The sequence below is a fragment of the Triturus cristatus genome, chromosome 3_2, assembly GCF_964204655.1.
Source record: "Triturus cristatus chromosome 3_2, aTriCri1.1, whole genome shotgun sequence".
NCBI lineage: Eukaryota > Metazoa > Chordata > Amphibia > Caudata > Salamandridae > Triturus > Triturus cristatus.
Window position 1 is genome coordinate 407194342 of NC_140584.1, and position 22141 is coordinate 407216482.

At 46.4% G+C, this 22141-nt stretch overlaps 1 protein-coding gene across 1 annotated transcript in view; it reads right to left on the minus strand.

Moving 5' to 3' along the window:
- The window catches only part of COL8A2 (collagen type VIII alpha 2 chain), a 446392-nt gene that overhangs the window by 80565 nt on the left and 343686 nt on the right, over positions 1 to 22141 (minus strand). The window lies entirely within an intron of this gene.

Below are 22141 nucleotides of genomic sequence, written 5' to 3' on the forward strand. Positions count from 1 at the left end.
GTAGATGGGGTGGGGTAGTTTGAGCAGAATCATGGGCAAAACTCCGGCGTTCTGTTTAGCTCGGAGGAAGTTTGCTGACTACTAATTGTTAGTAGGATGTGTACCACTCATAGGGATATCAGTTATGGGCGTATAGAGAAAGTGCGATACTCCCTGTCTCAAGAGGTGAAATGAATCACAGACGTAAAGAAGGTGCCTAATCCCAGGATCATACTGGGGATGCACAAGTCTCGAAGACATCAGGCCCCCCAACTCTGAAACAATGCCATTGGTGCACAGGTCAAGACGGTGTGGCTGTGACGGTCACTACCACTGGGGAGAAATTGATATGGCATTGGTTCCGAAGGAGCGCAGTTCCCTCCCTCTGGGGCTGATGCCCCTGATACAGAGGGGCGGAAGGTATGAAGGCCCATGGGAAAAGCGCAGGATGTCACTTGCCCTTCCCTGTGGTATATCAGTGACGACAGGTGAAGAAGGTGGGAAGCTTCCTTTCCCCAGGGGCGATGCCCATGATGAACAAGGCTCAAATTTGTGAAGTCACCCCCCCCCCCCTCATAATTTATATATCATAGGTGTACAGGTGCAGAAGGTGCAGAGTTTCATAAACATGGAGCTTATAGCCATAATGCACAGAGGGAGATGTGTTAAGTTAACTTTCTGCCTGTGATGTTATGTCGCTGATGCACAGTGGATGAAATTTTAGTGTTACTAAAGAACGAACACCATCTCTCTGGGCATTCGTTCAGACTAAAAGTTGACCCTTTGAAGGAACCCTAACCCAGTGCTTCATGTAACAGTCACAATGTAGTCTGCACATGTTTTACAACAATAATCATGCACTTACGTCCCAAATCCCTTGCCTTGTACCATGAGTTGACATTAAAATACTTCATTCTGGTTCTGGGCATCCTTACTGGAATCCAAAGAAGTACTTTTTTGGTTGAAATCTCAACACAACAGTTCAAACTGGATTGGCCTCTGTGTGTGCTGCATTTGACATTAGTGTGGGCGACGGAGGAGTTACTCAGCCAAAGCGCTCTTACGAGAGCAGGGCGTGCCAAATCGAGAGAGACACACTTTGCTGCCCCAGAATGCTTAGCAAATGGGGCTCAACAATTTAATTGGGAACCCATTATAAATACACTGGGAGTAAGTGGAGTTCTTTAGGAACACTTCTCATGCCATGGACTGTTGGCCATGAGATCCGCTCCAGTTTAATCAAGATGAGACAATAGGTTTTGGGATTGGGTTTAAGAAGGCTCATGTCAAATGTATTTCATATTGTCTAGTTTTTACATAATTAGAAATCTGATGGCTTTTGATCAGTCGTCTGAATGCAGAATATTGATTTTCTAAGCATACCTTGCAAAGATAATCTCTCAGCCAATAAAATTGGAACCTCAAAGCTCTTGCTTACTGAAGCTGATCCCGGTCACCACCCACGGATTAGAGCCGTGCATTTAAAGGGGACTTTCTGAATGTCTCTGTAGTCATGACAATCTCCGTGTTCGAATCAGTAAAACATGACAAGATCCCCTTTATATAATGGTAGGTGTGTTCAAAGAAGGCAGAGATTTTCCCTTTGGTTGCAAAAAGCCGTAGAACGATTACCCATAAAAAGGCATATCCAAGTAATGTCCACATGCATTTGGAAATGTATCTGAAGCAGTTCGCAGATTGGGGTGCATGTAGATATTGGACAGTAGAAGTAATAAATTGACATCTTCAACTTGTCAAGAACTTTCGTGACGTGCCCATCCCGCAGTTCACTTTCTAAAAATCTCTACGACTAGATTGGTTAATTTCTTGAAAGTGGTACCGTGCCCTACTGGGACCTGCTACAGGTACCCTGCACTTGTGAATCCTTCACACCCACATGCATCCTCACAGATTGTTCTTTTCACGAAGATGTTGGAGGAGACCATCTTTACCTGCTGGTTTTCATTAGAGGTGAAGTGCTGGATCCAGTCCAAGGTGGTACTTGACACCCCGATGATGCAGGATATGATTGAGAGGGAGTTTATGGTTAGCCGTATCGTAAACTGTCCAAGCGTCCAATGGGATAAGTGCTGCTGTACTGTCTTTATCTAAGACTGTGAGAAGATCTTCACTAAAGATGGTCGATGTGGGCTCCATCTCACCCATAGGTCTGAAACCCAGAATGTAATGAGTTTCTCTGTATTTTTGTGATCTTCCATGGCTTCCCTAAGTGCAGGAAAGTTCAAAACTTCTAGCACAGATGTTTTTTTTCTTCTTGCCAACTAATAACCTTTCAATCTAATTTTCCACACGAAGGGCAGCCGCCTCTTATTTCTTACTTAATCCTTGCAAATATTGTACTTTAGGATTTCGAAGTATCCAGTTTACTAGGTGTGCTGCCTGGGCCTTCAATGCTTGACTGCGCCTCTTTCATATGGAAAAAGACAAAGCAAATATTTTTCAAGAGATACCCCTTGCCGATCAGAAAACCAAAAAAACATCTTTTAACGCATCAAATAAATTCAAAGTTAAATATTAAAAATAAAGCCTCCCCCAGTCTGAGCTGAGGATCAACTAGTGAGGCACCTATTTTCTGTCCCATCATCCGTATGCATCGTCTGTCGTCTATGTTTATCGTTGCACTCTGTGGACGCTAGTGTCTGATCCCAGTCATACGACCAGAGTATGTCCCATCCCCTTTAGAAAATCCAACTTCGTCCTGTGATCTTCGAAGAAATAACTCGGAACGCATGAATCACTTAAAGCAAGCTATGCCGCTGTGTCTGCCTATGTGTATATGTTCTCAAATGTTGACTTTTTCACAGCTTATGAAGAGTCATTTATTGTATTGTAAAGCAAGGGAACGCCATCCTTCTAGGGACTGATTTTGGTGCTTCACGGCCCTCTGGAAATGGAACATCTCAACCATGTATGCATGAGACTTGCAGAACGTGACCACAGCTACAAACCAAGGGGCATATTTTCAAGCCCCTATCACCACCGAAGGGTTACTTTTTTTGACGCTCCGGTAGCATTGCGCCATTTTCAATATTCACAAGGTGGCGCTAAGCCACTTAGCATGGCTTAACGACACCTGGTAAATATGCCCCTTTCCACTGAGTCCACTGAGGCAAAGGGGCATGCAATGGGTGTTGCTATGGGCGTTCCACCACAACACCCATTGATTTTAAGGCGGTGTAAATATGAGGCAGCGCTCAAAACTAACCCCTTGCAAGAGCAGGTGTTAGAATGGTGCATGAGGAGAAATGCTTTTATTTCTCCTCGTTTTTGCTTTCTTGCACATAGAAAGAGCAAAAAGCCTTTAATGATTGTTTAAATGCAAGAAGGTGTCACTTCCTGCACATCAACAATCAGTAAATAATGACAATTTGCTAATTTTATCTGTGCTGCAGCATGCAACACAGATAGAGGTTACAAATAGCCATTATGGGTTGTTTATGTGTAGGAAGGGACACCTTCCTGCACATAAACAATCATTCCCTGCAACGCAGGCACCCTTGCACTTTGGTGCAAGGGTGCCTGTGTTGGTGCTAGGCAGTTAATTTCAGTGCCAGTGCAAGGGAAAACACAGGGGTTGCACCGTATTGCAGTAAATACGGTGGATCCCTGTGCTTTGATAATGGCGCGGAGCGCTGCCAGATTTGGCGCAGCTCTGCGCTCTGACGTTTTCGAGTAAATATGCCCCCAACAGAGCACGGTACAAGCGTGTTTTACAGTGTGACGCAGGGCAAGCACTAGAGACTGGGAGGCTACAGACAGCGAGAGAGAGAGTAGTAGGTGCTGGGGTGATAGAGGAAGGATGCATTAGATGAAGGCGAAAAGTGGGTATGAAGAGATGGAGTGCAACTGACGTGCGCCCGCCTCCGGCTGCTGGCGCTGCCAGGGAAGGCCGCAGTGTTGCGTTCCACTTGGAAACCACGTGAGGTGTGATAAAGACAAAGGCAAAGAGGTATTCAGTTGCTAATACAACCAACTTCAAGTGACCTACGTGCCTGCAAAAGGTGAGTATAATTTGTGGAAAACGTTCTTCCAGGAGTGGTCACGACAGGATGAGGTGAGGGTTTCACCGACCAGAGACACATTTTTCAAATGAGGAATCTGCAAGGAAACTACGCTGGATTGAAGTGTGGAGCAACCCAAATACGTTCTAAGACTTTCTGTAGGAGGGATGTGCATATACACACAAAAGCATGATGCACCTATTTTCTATGTATCTGTGGAAGCTGTTGAAAGTGGTGACTGGCTTACAAGAAACCGTTGAGACTGATCTGCCGCTGGCACTTCCCTGGCCTTGACTGACTCTTAAATCTACCGCTTGTCAAGAGCTTTTGTGACTTGCCCATAGGCCTGTTCACCTCTGGCAATCTTTATGACTAGATTGGCAGGTGTGGGCAAAATATTTCATTCCTTCTTCCGCTGATGAGCGCAGCACCACCTGCGTCAAAGCCAGGACCCTGTGAGCAACGGTACTCTCCTTGTCTGAGGAAAAGTTCCTGTACTCGAGGGGAGAAAATGAAAAAGTGCCAGTACACCATACTGGTTAGTACTAGCCCATTTAAACTACTGATTGTAACACGGAGTTCTGGCCAATCCCCACCAAGGTAGATTTTTTTTCCTGCGAGGCTTGATAAATGCGAGCAAGATTTAGCGTTTCCTAGCACAATTTTCTAACGCGGACAGTTACGGGCGGTCGCTGTCGGAGGGATGCTTCTCGAATAGATTTGCTGCAGTTCGAGTTGATTTTGTAATGGAGCGTCAGCAAAATCAACTCAATGGCTGCGCTCTCTTGTGCAATGCATACTGCCGTTTGCTCTGAGTTTTTAGTGCTATCTCACTACTGGCACTGTATTGCCACCAGCACAACCTGCATATTTTCAGCCCTTTGGCGGAACTCCTTGGAGTCTTGAAGAGTTTATATGTAGCTCTGCCAAAAGTAAAACTCTGTGAGTTTCGCCCGTCCCCATAGATTGGTTAATTTCTTGTAAGTGGTGCTACGCCCAATTGGGACTTGTTATAGGTACGCTGCCTTAGTGAATACTCCACACCCACCAGCCATGTGTAGGCCTCTTTGGGGGGTCTTTAGTGTGTATGGTCTCTGCACAGGTCTCATATTTCTGGGATTTTCACCCTGTCCTGATTTTTATAAGTGAATTCCTCAGCCTCCTGGACAAGCAAACTAAATAACGTATGAAGCGCTCACTGTTCTGGAACAGCTATGGAAGACCTGTGGACAGGGTCCTGGGAAAACTGCTACCAGAGAGATGGAAACCAGGTACTTGGATCATCAGTAGTGCTTGAGAACTGCAGCCCAAAGACTGGAAAAGTGGTTCCGGGGCATCAGCAGCTGCAAAGCTAGGGAGATGATACTGGGACCATCACAACTCCTTGATAATCAGAGCTCGAGAGCAGATACAAAGTTCTTGAAAATCGCATGACTCTAGCAGCCAGGTAGCATGGGATAAGGTTCTTCGAGCGCCAGTGCAATCCAGATCTTGGCGGTTACTGGGGCCATCATAAGAGATTTTCAGCCAGAGAGACTCGGACGCAATACTGGGACCATTGTAAGGGCTCGACAGCTGTATCTGGAGAGTTGTACGAGAAATATAAAGAGTGTTGCAAGGCAGCTGTAGGTTGGGGATAAGAAGGCCCCTCGATGCACTTGACTTTGCCTTTGGAGACCACAGTGCCATAGTATCATGGATGTGTCGCTGAAACAAGAGCACACATTTTCTGTATATGCTTTATATAAGCGTGGCCTTGGTGAACTGTTGTTTGATCCAGCTCTTTACTTCACAAAGTGGGATGCCCGTGTTCTTAGTACTACTGCCAAGTGGGTGACACCCTCATATCTGTTCAGAAAAATAATGTGGAACAGTATATTGATCTCCACTGAAGGTTTTGAAGAGCTCTATCCTGGCCGCATGAAGAACTGAAATGATACACATTTATAGAAAGGAATTTCATCATGGTCTGACTATCTACCCAGAATTTTAAAACATAGGGCCCAATTCACAGAAGTAATCTGGGACGAAAGTCTAACTTTACGACTTTTGGTATTCACAAAGGGCATTTATGAGTAGTAAAGTTAGACCAAAAGTCTAACTTTACTACTCGTAAATGCCCTTTGTGAATACCGAAAGTCGTTAGGTTAGACTTTCGTCTCAGATTACTTCTGTGAATCGGGCCCATAATTAATTTGCCAAAGATTGCAATAATAAAAAATGAAAGAGTATGGAGTTATATAGACTTCTTTAAGATAGGTGATGATTTGTTTAAAGTGTGTCTAAGCAAGATCATGGGTCAGCTAACTAATATACGGTTATTTCATTTGCAATAGTATAAGTACTTATACTGTTCAGAGGCTACATTGGCAACCTCCTTTCATAAGAGAAATAATATATATTTGTGCTTGATGTGAAAAGAACACTTTCTGTTGAATAATTATTGTGTCTTACTGTGAGAGGAGGGAATTTAATCAGTATCAATTCCGTTTATCAGTAGTTCCCAATGTGTGCACCAAGGGTCTCTGGTGCACCGTCAAAACTGGCCAGGGGAGCAGCGCACCCAGCACTTGAATGCATTTAGTGTTGAGGGGTTTGTTGGCTTCAGTTAAACTAATTAGACTTAAACGCATGATGCCGGTGATTTGTAAGTGACATGCTTAAAGCTGGAAACGTAGTGCTTAATTGATGGCATGTCGAGGGAGCTGACCTCCATATTTCACTGGATTCCCACGTTCCAACACTCCCAAAGTAAGCGGAAGACGCCTGATTTATTTTGTTAGACTCGTTTATAGTTTAATTTTTTTCCAAATGCATTTTGCAGCTATGAAGTTATCAGGAAAGTAAAGTTGTACTGTCGCTCAAACACACTAAGTATTATTAAGTACAGACATGAGTCCTTGAACCATAGGTATGTCCAGTACACATTTCTTCCAGTACACACACATTTCTAGACAGGCCTACTACCTCCCTGAGCACAGGGAAGTAAAACACCATATACGGCGTAATGCCAACATTTAGAAGCAAGAAAGAGTGATGTTAAGAAAAAATGTGAGGAATTTATTTGGCTTGCATTGAATTGGAAGCAATTTTAGGGAGGAGACAGCTAAAATAAAGCTGTATTTGGTTTAAAAAATCGTGAGTCACCCTGCTCAGACAGGTGTGTTTGCACGTCTGACATGGGTAGAAATGGAAGTGCACGCAAATATTCTTCAAGCGCAAAAACACTTTGTCAATGGGGCCTTCATGCATAGTGGTGCTATCTAATTCTGTAAGTGGGATAAAAAAGTTTGAGAGGGTTCTCTAAAAAAGTAAGGGGCAAAGAAGTGTAACTAGGAATATTTTATTAGAGGTGCCGCCTTAGCAATATGAAACACCCTGTGTATTTGATTATAATACCTTCATCAGCTTCATCCCAATTATTTTCAGGGAGAAAAATAGAAGTACTCCCGAGCCGGGCTTACATCCCCCCACCCTTCAACAAAAAGTAACAAAGTGGGGAACTGCGGCCAATGGCCAATAGGTCAAGTGAGTCGTGGGTCGCAAAAGTTTGGGAACCACAGTCCTGTATCATGCCAAGGTTTTCACCATGACATGATATAACAAATCATGCAAGAAGCATATGTTCTGATTGTGATTAATAAACCTTAATTGTGAAAGAATTTAAAGAAAAAGAGTGACTATGGAATACTAGCAGCGCCTTTTTCAATAATTCCAAAGTTTAATTTAAGTTGACACCTCAATGTAAGTAAAACTAAACATTGAAAGAGTTAGCGCGACTTTCCAATGATGTTAAGACTGGCCATGTGACGTGGAAAAATGATTGCATGATCCAGTACAGAATACAAAGGTGCAGAAACAGTTGCAGATTCTACTGCTTTTGACATGAGACGTTGGAGCACATTGTCTTCTGCCTCAGAACCATACTCACATACCAGGAGAATGCAAAGTTTCAAAGATTTTTTTGCAAGCTTTGTGAAGTAAAATGGCCAACTTTGGAACTTCACAAAGTTATTGAGCTTTACACATTTGTATGAAACCGGGACGTTTATGACAATTATTTTACAAAACGTAAACCTGAGGGGAAAATGTGCATACATCTCCAATTGTATACAGAAAAGGGCAGCAGAAGGTAACCATGCAGAGAATCGTCTGCAAAGATTTTCATTCTTGAAAAAAAGAGAGGGTAGTAATAGAAAGAAATCGCACCACGTATTTAAGAAACACAATTTAGTGGGCGTAAAGTAAGCGCATGAGTACGTGCAATGCATTAGTCAGAGAGATGGTGCTTCAGAGGTAGTTCCACACCTTACTACCCAAGGTATGAGTGCACATGGGACCAAAGGCCCAATTTGGCAATATATCAAAAAGGAATACACCAGCACTCCACTTAAAGTATAAACAAAGTAAGTAGTGCCCATTCAATAAGGAATGTTAGAGCAACATATTTTCTTTAATAAGGATGAAGTGTAGTTCAAATATTTTCAATTAAAGTCTTCTTTAACAGGTCTTTCCATTCAATTTTCAATACATTGATAAACAGGTTACATCCATCCAGTTCTTAATACATTGATGACAGCCTCAATATAGTGATGAACAGGTTACATCCATCCAGTTTTCAATACATTGTATCATTTCGGCTATGTCAATCCGCAAGTTCGCGTTAAAATAGGAGGTTGCGTACAGCCCTAGGACGAGATATGTACATTGCCCCTCCCCCCCCCCCTGGCATTCAAGGAAGTGAATGGATAACTTGACAAATATTAGGTGTGCATTTAGGACAAGAATGCTTACCCGCGATGACATCTGAACATAAAATGTAATGCCTAATTACAAGTTGAGCGGACCTGTGGTGGCAGTCCACCCTCCGTATTACAATTAAGGCAGTGGTACTGCCACAGGACCACTGCTACCACCAGGATTCTTGATCCCCTGGAGGTGGCACAACTATCAGAGGCCATAATATGCTGGCAGTGCAGCTGCTGCACCGTCAAGCATGTTATGAGTTTTCTCACTGCCCTCCTTATCATGGCGGTGAGCCTGCCATGAAAATGGTGCCAGTGAGGAAACTAAGGAGGCCCTATGGGGCCCCTGGTACCTCTATGCACGGGGGTGCATGCAGAGGGGAACATGGTGTGCCCCCCTGTCTGCATACACCCCCATGTTACTGCACAGAACGAAATGCACAACATGTGCATTTCAGTCAGTGCAGGAACATGCTTTGGTGTTCCCATTGCGGTGCCTTTCTAAGGCTCACCGCCTGGGACCACCAAAGCACCGCCAGACCAGGAGGACACTCCTAATGTGCTGGGTGGTCGGCAACCGGCTTTGGAGGTGAGGCATCATGTCACTGGCGTGGTGGCCCACTGCCACACCGCCAAATTTGTAATCAGGCCCTTAATTTCGCTATAGGTTGTCATTTGTTACTCTCAACGAGAGCTGAAAAAATTGAGAAAATATTTAAAATATCAAAGCAGTGTACCAAAACTCTACAGAAGGCTATCTAATTTACCTGGTATTAGAATATCATTACAATAATATACTGAAAATGTCAAGGTCAAAAAGGGAGAGGGGAAATAGCATTGTAACAATATTATTTGACTTAAATATTGTATCCAGGATATTGTCTACAACAAAATATTGCCCAATTGGAATTAATATTAGAAATAATAGAAAAGTTACAGCCAATGAGACGATAGTTTTGTAAATTATATTTAGGATACATTATTTATGTGATATCATATTTCTGTCGACCAAATCTGAGGTACAGTACCATTCAGTTTAATTTGCACACCTGTGCCGAGAGGACCCAGGTTACCTACGCTTTCTGATGACATCATATGCAACGTCATCAGTGACAGTGATGATGAGGTCAGATATATTGCAGTCAACCACATTCCAGGCACATGTTGTGCGGGTGAATGACCACAGATGTCGGTGCCAGCTGTCCCACCTACTGTTTGGTATTTTATACCCTACTAGATTCTTTGGTTGGCATCTTCCATGATCCCTAATAGAAGGGGCTGCCAGACACCAGCTACTGTGCTCCTCTTACACATTAATGGTTTTGTACTTCGAAATACGGACCCCAAAAGAACCTCCTAAAATGATCTATCAGGGAGTAACTTCCACCCCATTGTCCACGTTACTGGAAGGCTCCTGGTTGGTGGAGGTGCTTACATGTCTCTGGAAATACATTGTGGCAGTACCACCAGAGTGAAAGTCTTGGACACAATTGGTTACCAAGAGAAAAGTTTCCTCCATCTTGACTGTGTGGGCAAAAAACTATATTGTGAAAGTGTGCATACAGAGAAGGTGCTGTGGCACTTAATGCTGGGTGTGTTTCTCCCAGCTTAGTGACTATGACTATCCACATCTCTGGAGGATCTGCCTTCTCTATTCTCCTCCTCTTTCTGGAGGGAATCCACAGAACTTCCCTCTCAGAAAACCTTTTCCAAAAAGAGTGGGATGAAGTTTACAAATATTTACTGCCAGAGAGAGAAGAAACTACACATAAGGAGATGCTCTTCTTTTGTCTGGTCCAGGGGCTCAAACACAAACCCAGTCACAGTCAAACTTACTTTCCTGTGTGCAGCCTGGAGACAAAGCTTGCAAATGATCCCTCTGACCTGATAAGCTGCCACCCTTGTATTCAACCATTGAAGAAGACTAATTGGAGCAGGGCCCACCTTTTAGCAGCAGGCTAGAATCCTAAGTAAATAAATAAACCTAAAACATAACACCTAATTTGAGACAGTAACTCAAAGAGAGTTGTATGTCAGAATATCTGGTTCAAAAATATTGTCCTAGACACATGGGTGTCCGCAAGGGGGTGCAAGGGGGCCGCTTGCTCCCCCCCCACCCGGATTTTGGACTTTTCACTTGCCCTTTAAAAAAATGTCAAGATTGCGTTGCCAATATAATACCAGCAAAGCGATCTTTAATTTTTGAAAATTGTTCCCCCTCCCTGAAAAAAAATCTGGGGATACCCATACATACACAATATTGCTGTTATGTTATGTTATGTTAAAAGAAATTTGTAACGCGCACTATCACCATAGGTTTCTTGGCGCTCAATTGACCAGTAGCGTGATTCAGGAGAGAGGGTTAATCATATGCAGAACGAAAAAGCAGAGTTTTTAAAAGTCTGCGAAAGGAATCATACTGAGGACAGAGGCGGAGTGAGAGTGGCAGGGAGTTCCAGGTAGAGGGAGCCTGGACTGAGAAACTCAAGCCACCGTGCTTCTTCCTTTTAAATTTGGGGACCTCAAGGAGATTGAGAGAAGCTGAGCGAAGGGCCCTAGAGGGAGTATAGCGAGTCAGGCACGAGGAGATGAACGCAGGGGCTGCATTCGAGAGGGCCTTGAAGGTGGAACATGCCAATTTGTAGATGCAACGCTTGGAGATGGGGAGCCAATGCAGACTAAAGAGGAGGGGAGTAACATGCTGATATTTGGGCTGGTGGTAAATCAGGCGGGCAGCTTGATTCTGGACTAGCTGAAGTCGATGAAGGAGACCGGCTGGGATACCCGCATACAGCATATTGGCATAGTCAAGCCTTGAGGTAATAAGTGCAATAACAACTTGGGTCAAAGCATCTTTGGTAAGAAACCTGCTAATCTTACGGATCCGCCTGAGATGGAAAAAACAGGCTGAAGTGACCGAGTTGATTTGCGATTTCATTGAAAGATCTTCCGAAATGATCACCCCGAGGCTTTTGACTGAACGCACGGGAGTCGGTGCGGCCCCCAGAGATGTTGGCCAGTAGGTGGAATTCCATGGGTGGTTAGGGCCACCTACCAAGACAAGCTCGGTCTTGGTAGGGTTCAGTTTTAAGTGGCTGTGATACATCCACTCTGCGATAGTCAGCATAGTAGTCTGAAAATTAACACGGGAGGAGGGAAGAGGGTCAATAGGAAAAATTAACTGGAGGTCGTCCGCATAATTAAAGATTGTGGCTGGAGAGTTTCGGAGGGAGGCTAATAAGGGTTGGAGATACAAATTAAAAAGAAGCGGGGATAATGCCGAGCCCTGTGGGACTCCGCAAGGGAGGGAAACAAAGGGTGCGGACAAAGTGGAAAGATAGACGGACTGTGATCGCTGATGGAGAAAAGATCTGAGCCAGTCGAGGACCACTCCCTGGATGCCGGCATTGTGGACACGGTCGATCAAGATGGTATGATCGACCGTGTCGAACGCCGCTGAGAGATCTAGTAGGACAAGGGCCTGAGATATATTATTGTCAGCGCCCTTCCTGAGGGTGTCCAAGACTGCTACTGTGACCGCCTCGGTGGAATGGAGGGGTCTGAATCCCGCTTGTTGAGGATCCAAATAAGAGGATTTCTGTGGGAATATCGGCTATGCAATATTGTGAAGGTAAGTATGTATAGGTTAGCGTAGATTAAATATTCATAACTTCACATATGTGTACTGAAAGATGTATATAAGAGTAGATAAGTGTGGAATTAAGAAAAGTACATCTATAGCACTATGTGCCATCATTATATTGAGGCAATCAATATTCTGGCTACAATATTTTTGGAGGCCAATACTTGAATATTCTGGATGGATATCCTCAAGGCGTTCCATCGCCTGACCTGCAATACTTCCCAAACATCACGCTACATGTATTCTGTGTTCCTTGAATGCGAGGGATTTCCAAGTGACCTTATTGTTCTCCTGTTTGTCTTTCTTTCAGAGGGTCTATCTAGGTGAATTCCCCATGCAGTAAACAGGAATCCAGGGGAAGCCACTCAGTTAGCTCTGTGGTCCACTAGAAACTGTCCTGATAGACAGTGTCCATAGACCATGTCTCAAGCAGACCACAGGTGGTATGACTCAGCCTTGGAGCATCCTCGCCTGCAGCATCATTTGAATCTATCTTAAAAGTGTGAACATCTTATTACTGCTATCATTAGCACACCTAGCCTTTGCGCATCTTGACCTCGAGAATGAGGTATACCACTAACTTGGGCCAGGAGCTGATATGTGTGTCACAGAGCCATAGGTGGTGCATCCCTCTCTTCCCTCGCCCCAGCCCACCCCTCTCATTCTCCATGGCCGTGTAGAAGGGCAGCAACTACTTGACCATCTGACCAACTCTGAACCTCATAGATAGTCCACCAAGATCCTCGACCCCTCCATTTATAAATTCCAAATGTCGGTACTAAGGTAAAACACGGAGACAAAGAGTGAAAATGAAGGGTTTTTTCACTTTAACAAATAACAACATTCATAAAACATTGGACACTTTTTAAAAAATGTTTAATAAATTCAGCTTTTTCGTGCTAGGGTTGTGGTAGGTTTGAATTTAGGACTGTGGCTGTGGTTGTTAGAAGGGTTAGGGTTCAGGTTGAGTTATGGTTATTGTCAGTCTTTGAGACTAGGGTCATAGTTATGGTGTGGAGAAGGAATATGGTTTGGTTTAGATTTATGGTTAATGCTGTGTTTAGAGTTAAGGTTTAGACTGGGGAAGGGTTAATTCATAGGTAACGGTCTTGACTATGTTACAGTTTAAGAATATGGTCAAAGTTTTGGTGTTCGTTACAGATAGAGTTGGGTGTAGCCTTATGGTATGAGCAGTGTATAAAGTTAAGGTTTGGTTTGGGGAAGTGTTAGGCTATGGTTAAGTGTTACGGTTCTGTTAGAGTTTAAGATTAGGGGCATCGTTTTGAGATTAACCCTATATGGTTAGATTTAGGCACGAAGGGGCAGATTTACAAGCCCCTTGCACCTCTTTTACGCCGCCGTTGCGTCACTTTTGTGACGCAGCGGCGGCGCAAAACCAGCACCATGCTGTGGGGTATTTACAACGTGACGCATCTGGGAGATGCGTCATGTTGTAGAGCCCTGCGCCAGAAGTAGGCGTTCCTGCGCGGGGGCGTTCCGTCGCAGGAACGCCTCCTAAAAGTGGCTGAGTGAAATCTACAAGATTTCACTCAGTCACTTTTGAGCCCATGCTGCGTCAAAACCATGCGTCTGCTTGAAGCAGGCGTAAGGATTGACGCAGCATTGTAAAGATAGGGCACCCCGGAGCCGTGCTGCAGCTGCGTCGCGTTTGCGACGCAACTCCAGCAATGCGCTGCCTTTACGGCACAGATGCGTCACGCATCTGTCCGTTTTTGCCCCAAGGTGCGCCGCATTGTAAATGTGGCGCATCCATGGCGGCTGAGCCCTGACGCACAATAACTGGCGCATCCCTGCTGATATGCAGGGATGCGCCATTTATTGTAAATCTGCCCCGTAGTTTGGTGGTGTTTAGAAGAAAGGCTTAGAAAAGGGAAGAGTTAGGTTATGAGTAGGTCTTGCGGTTATTTTGGAGTTTAGGATTGCGGCCATAGTTATGGTTTGGGTTAGGGATATTGTTAGATTTAGACTTATGCTTATGGCTAATGTGATGATTAGAGTTCAGGTTGGATTGGAAATGTGTTTTTGTGGTTGAGGGTTAGGGTTATGGTTATGTTACAGTTTAAAACTAGGGTCATAGTTGTGGTGTGGGTTTGGGAGAGGATTGGGTTTAGTTTATTGGTTTGTGCAGTGTTTAGAGTTTGGATTTGGGGAAAGGTTAGTTTGTGAGTATGGAACAGTTATGGTTATGTTAAAATTCAGTGAAAATTCTAGAGTTAGGGTTGGATTATTTAAGAGTGAAATTAAGTCCATAATTAGGGCTTTGGCTAGCGCGAGGGTTGGCGTTTACTTGAGGTTAAGGATTGAGAAATGGCTATGGGCAGTGTTGAATTTCGGGTTGTTGGGCATTTCCTTCATCCTGGTATTCTTCATAATGTTTTCACCATTTGCACGTACACCGGTTGCCTCTGAATCTGCGAGAGAGCGTGATGACTCAATGAAGAAAAGACGAAGGTGAAATTGAAGTAAAAGCGGTGGAGAACAGCCAAAAATGGCAGAGAAAGAGCGGAAACCAGACTAGAGCAGTTGTATTGTATGTTGGACAGCCTTGGGAAGTGGGGAGGGGAAGGCTCGAGGAAGCCTGTAATTAAAATGTCATTCAATATTCTAGACGCATTACAGGCAATTGTTGATTTTTCTCCTTCCGGGCTCTGCAAGAGCGAAAGAAAGAAAAATATCCCAAAAACACGGCGTCGGCGCAGTAAACCAGCGTGAGTCATTTCACAGACGCAGGGCGGCCTGACATCAGCCGCTGCTTTGGAATTCGCCTATGAAACCATTAAACATTAATCCACATGTGGGACTCGGAGCAGGCAGGAGCAAAGAATAACATTCTGTTTGGTTACTTACTGTAGGTCATTACAAATCATTGCAAACTGTCACCGGCTTAGAGACTGGCTGGCAGTGGGTCAGAGACAGCCAATGAGCCCCTGACTCAGGAGGTTGGCCTCAGGCGGTTGCTAGCAGCTGCTTCACCTAGGAGCAAGGATGTGTCGTCAGCTCCCTCTGGTGGCAAGGCTGGGAAGTGAGGGTAGCACAATTCTGCAACACTCTACTCTGCATTATGTGCTTAGCGCAGAAATACACAGGGGTATATTCACAAGAACGTGTGATAACTACCGCAAGAGTAGCGTAATGCAACTTTCAATATCGCAGCCCAACGTGGGATTCACAACAAGGCGGTAGCATGCGATAGTCTGCTGAAATCGCGGACAATGTCTGTCATAAAACCACCTCGATGGAGATAAAAACACAAACCACAACACCAAAAAACCTGCGATGAGCCAAGTGCGATGAGGTAATCAGCGATAAGCAGCACCAGGCCTGCAACACACACATGGCAGGTGGAAAAAATCTCCCTAAAAGCAGAGAAAACACCCACAAACAAACTGACCTACACCCAAGCACCACGGAGGCAGCCGGAGCAGACGCAGAGGACGAGCGCAACCCCACAAGCACCCTGGACGCCCAGCCTGGGACCTCGGGGACAGGGAAGGGCAAGGACAAGAAGACGAGGAAGACGAAGTTCAGTCCGCAGGCGAACAGGATCATAGGCATGGAGGTGATGAAACACCATCAGCAACTCTCTCTAATCTCCAACGTGTCACAGGGCACCAAAACTGAAATATGGCGGGACATCGTCGACAAGGTGAATGCCGTCGGAGAGCACAAGCGGACAATGGACGAGGTCAAGAGGCGATGAAATGATATCAAGTGGAAGACCATGGAGAAACTCCCCGCCAACCAGAAGGCAGCAATGCAGACTGGAGGTGGGGGCCATGGAGGATCTGGTGTCTACAGTCATCAGTGTGGAGACTGTGGCCGGAGTCGGGGGACCGGACACTGCTCGACAGGACACAACACAACCGCTACAGGGTGAGTGACCACCAGGTACTGGGGGGACGGGTGGAGATAGGCACAATGGCACACATGCACAATCAAGCAGAGCACAGTTCACACCCACAATGACTCTGGGTCATCGCCCAGATCTACAGACTGTCACAATGTACAATGCCATGCTGTCTGAATGTCAACCTGTACCATGCATCTAAACAAATGTGGACACATTGTAATACACCATCTCCCCTTCACATTGCAGGGGCACCGTCAACACCTCCTGAGGGCAGGTTTGCACGCACACCACACCCATCCGGCACAGGCGTCACAGGCCATGTGACTCCGCCAATATAAGGGGCCGACGACGTCACATTCTCCTCTGCCCATGGTGACTGGATGACGGATGCCACGGTTCCCAATCATGAAGGGACAAGAGTTTTGTTGCGCACAGGGTTAGTGGGAACTCAGGCCTGTGTACGGCATGGGCCGACCACCACGTGGCGCTGACTGGGGTTGCACATGGTTAGTGGCAACCCAGGCCTGCGTATGGCATGGGCCGTCCACCACATGGCGCTGACTGGGGTTGCACAGGGTTAGTCGCACCCGGCGCATTGTGGCAGGCACCCCACCATGGGACGGTGACTTTGAGTGCACTGAGTCAGTGGCACCTTCATCTGCTGAGCGGGTGGGCACCCTGAGATGATGCCGCGTCCCGGTGGTCCGGGCAACTCAGGTTTCGTGTGCCCTGCTGGACTGCAGTGTAGGTCAGAGCCAGCGGGCAGCGCGGGCCTACCGCCACGTGGCCTCACTTCCGGGTCACGGACTTAGTGGCACCCATTGGGCTGATTGGGTGTGCAAAAGACACACAATTGATGTATGTAATTCTGAACAAATAAAAACTGAGCGGGTGTGCAGCCTGCGATGTTGCCGGGTGCACTGGTATGTCCTCTGCCATGGAGTATTCAAAGACCCAGCACCAAACGTGAGACCTGTTGGCCTGCAGAGTGTGGCTGCATGGTGTTGAGGGTGCCATGTCCGTGGGCCCTGGGCTTGTGGCTTGCAGCGGCACGTGGTGGGACATCCAGTCTACACGCTGGTGGCGGAAGGTGAGCAGTGAGGCATGGGTGTGCATGGGAAGGCATGCTCCGTGGGCGGCCGGTGCTTTTGTGATACCTCTGCCTGGCTGTGCATGGGCGGGTAGGTGATGTTATCTTGTGCAAGTGTGTGTACTGTGCCAGTCATGTATCTGGACTCTTTTTCAGATGACGGCTCTGAATCAGATGTGTGTCCTGGTGTACTGCTATACATACCGGCACGTGGTTGGAGACACACCGGTGGCAGCAGGTGAGCAGTGTGGCCTGGGTGCGTAGGGGCGGCTCTATCTCTCTCTTTCTCTCTCTCTCCCTCTCTTCTTCTCTCTCTCCCTCTCTTCTTCTCTCTCTCTCTCTCTCGTCCTCTCTTCCTCTCTTTCTCTTGCTCCCTCTCTTCTTCTCTCTCTCTCTCTCTCTTCTCCTCTCTCTCTCTCTCTCTCCCTCTCTCTCTCTCTCTCTTCTTCTCTCTCTCTCCCTCTCTTCTTCTCTCTCTCCCTCTCTTCCTCTCTCTCTCTCCTTCACTCTCTCTCTGTCCTTTGATGTGCGCAGGACACACCTTCTCATCATGTTTTTTGTCTTGCAGGCTGTGACCTACGGACTGTCCCGCGGGGAGCCGCCATGTGTCTTCATTTAATTTCGGTGTTCATTTCAATAAAGTTGTATTTGTTGCTTCTAAAGTGAATGTGTGACGCTCATTTCTGTGATGCCACATGCATTTCAACTGTTGTGATTGTGCGACATCATGCATAATATTTTGTACATGTTTTTATGTAGCTGATGTGCCATGTCTTTGTTGGGGGGGGGGTGCCAGGGAGGGGTGGAGTCGGAGGGTGTTGTGGCCCTCTTGGGTGTCCGGGCCGCATGATGTGTGGCTCAATGGCATCTGTTGCCCTTCCGATGTGGCCCTGGGCTGGTCTCCCTTTTGTGGTGCTGGCTGCCGTCCAACTTAACACCAGGTCAGAGCAGGTGTAGATTTCCTTGTGCTAACGCGCCTTATTGCCGGTTTGGTGTTCTTATCACCGATCGGGCTGGTCGTTGAGAATGTTGAGATGTGGTGTTGTCGCGGCTTTTGGCACGGGAACGCCTACTCTGCATCTCATTAGCGATTGTTGCGGGGATCATCAGTGGCGATGTTTTTTGCGTCTTCTATCGTGGGTAAACTGGTGCTGTGGGCTGTTAGCACCAGCTTGTGAATGGGGAGGTAAATTTATCATGACTTTGGCTGCGATAAAGTGCCGTTAATTCAGCGGTAGCTCCTTGTGAATATGGCCCACAGTGATAGGCTGACACAGTAGACAGTAAACACGACACACTTTAAATCCTGTTCTCAGGGCTTTAAGTGGGCTGGGTCTCACCAGGTCTGAGCACCGTCAGTTTTTTAAAGGGGGCCTCGAAACAGGTCTCTATTGGGCTCTGCTTTGTGCCCTGGCACAAGCAGTCCGTTGTTTTCCGTACTGCAGTGACAGCAGGCACATCGATATGCGCTGCTCACACTGCACACTTTTCACTAGTTGAGAAGTAACGGCATGATGTCATGCCAGGTGAGCGTTGTAGGGGAAGGGAAATCCTTGCTTCTAATATCTCCCATGAGCCTGCTTTTTAAAACACAAGACTCCGAGCGCTGTTGCGAGTGAGGGGCCCTATTGAACAGCGCACCCTGCAAATTGCCACTTCTCTTTTTGAAACCCAGGAGCAACAACATCGTCGTGGTGTTACCAGGGCTTAAAGTGGAAGCTTTTTCAATATTAGATACAAGCCATCGGGCGGCACACTATGCTAAGCACAGTTTTTTAGCTTATGTGTTTTAAGCCACGCCCTTAATTACATTAGCCACGCCCCTTTGGGAGACCCCCCCCCAAAGTTTTCTCATCCCACTTAAAGCCCTGCCTGTTCTTAAAGCACGCAGACACACAGGTAATCCGGAAACACTGCACTCTTTGAATAATCTGGCTGTGCTAAATAGACACACATTTAGGGGTATATTTACTAAGATTTTGCTCTGTGTTTGTGTCACAGAAGTGACGCAAATCGATGCAAAACCTTTTTTTCACAATTTACTTTTTCCAGCACAAGACTTGCGCTGGAAATTCGCTTGAAATTAACGCAAAGCTGCGCATATAGCGCTGCTTTGCATTACTTAACTCCAAGGGGGCGTGCCCTGGGTAGTGCATGAGTGGTCCCATGCGACCATCAATGGTTTTTGACGCAAAGCCCAAAAAAGTAGACAGAGTTGTGCGTCAAAAGGTAACACCCATTTCAAATAGGCACTCTCAAGGCAAAATGCTTTTATTTCTCCTTTCTTTTCCGACTTTTCATGTGTGCTGCTCTGTACCGCACACATACTAGGTGGGAAAAGCTTTAAAGTTGATCTAAGCATAGTATTTTGTACTGAAAGGGAATACTTCCAGTACAAACCTATCCTAGACTCACACTATGGTGCAAAGGTGTGTGTATGGGGGTCGGCAGCAAATTTAATCGCAGGCATTAGGTAGGGAGGAGGAGAGTGCCAGAGCTCTGTAAATATGATGCTCTCCTGCTCTCTCCTTCTTACGCAATGCAGCGCAGCATTTTTGGCTGCTGCAATGAGTGAGAATTTACTAAATCTGGGCCTTCGAATGTAACAACATCATTGTTTATATCATCTGCTTGAGGTAACCAGACACAGCTGTAAACACTGCCCTTTCTGTGTACGGCTCAGTGTAAGCAGACCTTGTACTGTAACCACTGCAATAAGTAGCACAGACACACAACTCAGGCTGTAAACACTGCACCGTTTGCATCAACATCTTGGTATAAGCAGACACAGCCTGTAAACACTGCACTAATCGCATCATCCACCTTGGGGAAGGCGACACATAGTCACTGCACTTCCTGGACCTGGGGCATCAAACGTGTGTAAAAACCAAAGGAAATGATGGACGGAGTGCTGAACATTGCAAGCACTCACCCCCAGTCAACTGATCTGGGTTTAATCCATTACCGTTCTTTAGCCCACTCTGCCACCCCAGTTGAGACATGGCCATATGCAAATCAGTCTGACCCTGTGCCTCATGGGAACAGTCCAGCCCGAACTGCCAAGCCATGTCTTCCCTGGACCGGAAACAAGCTTCCTAGGACCGGTTTCTGGCATTTCAGCCGTCTTCAGCCAGGCTTGCTTGAATCCAGTGGCAAAGTGAGCAAGGGACTCACGTCTGAGCATACCCTGCCAACTTATGGCGAACAAAGCAAAAACCAAAGGAAATGATGGACGGAGTGCTGAACATTGCAAGCACTCACCCCCAGTCAACTGATCTGGGTTTAATCCATCACCGTTCTTTAGCCCACTCTGCCACCCCAGTTGAGACATGGCCATATGCAAATCAGTCTGACCCTGTGCCTCATGGGAACAGTCCAGCCCGAACTGCCAAGCCATGTCTTCCCTGGACCGGAAGCAAGCTTCCTAGGACCGGTTTCTGGCATTTCAGCCGTCTTCAGCCAGGCTTGCTTGAATCCAGTGGCAAAGTGAGCAAGGGACTCACGTCTGAGCATACCCTGCCAACTTATGGCGAACAAAGCAAAAACCAAAGGAAATGATGGACGGAGTGCTGAACATTGCAAGCACTCACCCCCAGTCAACTGATCTGGGTTTAATCCATCACCGTTCCTTAGCCCACTCTGCCACCCCAGTTGAGACATGGCCATATGCAAATAAGTCTGACCCTGTGCCTCATGGGAACAGTCCAGCCCGAACTGCCAAGCCATGTCTTCCCTGGACCGGAAACAAGCTTCCTAGGACCGGTTTCTGGCATTTCAGCCGTCTTCAGCCAGGCTTGCTTGAATCCAGTGGCAAAGTGAGCAAGGCACTCACGTCTGAGCATACCCTGCCAACTTATGGCGAACAAAGCAAAAACCAAAGGAAATGATGGACGGAGTGCTGAACATTGCAAGCACTCAACCCCAGTCAACTGATCTGGGTTTAATCCATCACCGTTCTTTAGCCCACTCTGCCACCCCAGTTGAGACATGGCCATATGCAAATCAGTCTGACCCTGTGCCTCATGGAAGAGTGCTGCTCCCCCCTCATGGGACAGACAAAGACGTGCACTCATCCTGTGAGCACTGCACGTGGCAGCGCATTCAGACCACGGCGGCTGAGCCACTGACTCGAAGATGCTAACAGCTTTACTTGTATCCTACTTCTTAGACACGCAGGAGCTCAGTCCCTCGTGGTGTGCACTTCACTGATATAAAAAACTTCCAAGGACCGACTTCAATATTCCATAGTCACCCCATCATACGGGTACAGCCCAGTGGCGTGACGTAAAAGGATGCTCCTCCCCTTATGAATGCTTCAGTCCCCCATACCTCACAGTATTTCATTAGCCTTGGGTTAAATGGGGCCCCTGATGGTTCGGGGTCCCCTGACGTGTTGCAACATGCCCCTCCCCTGTGTCGCAGGGGCTGCAGAACCCATGTAAGGCCCCTGGTATCCCCATTCTCCAAGCAGCTGGCACCGCAGGCCTCCATCATAGACTCGGTCACGTGCGTGCAGGTAGGGTGCATCTCTACTAAGATCTTGGACATGCTGCATTGCACCGCTAGGTAGCTTAAAGGTGCAGGACACACATTATATTTCTGGTGTTTGTTTACTTTAAACATTAATTGAGTAATGACCAGGCTTGTCTGAATGTTGTAAAGCCATGCACTGGTTTACGACACATGGCATGCCTTGTGCATATTAATATCAGAAACATGTTAATACATGTGTGTTCATGAAACATCACTAATAACGCATTTGATTAGAAATCTTTTAAATACAGTATTTTG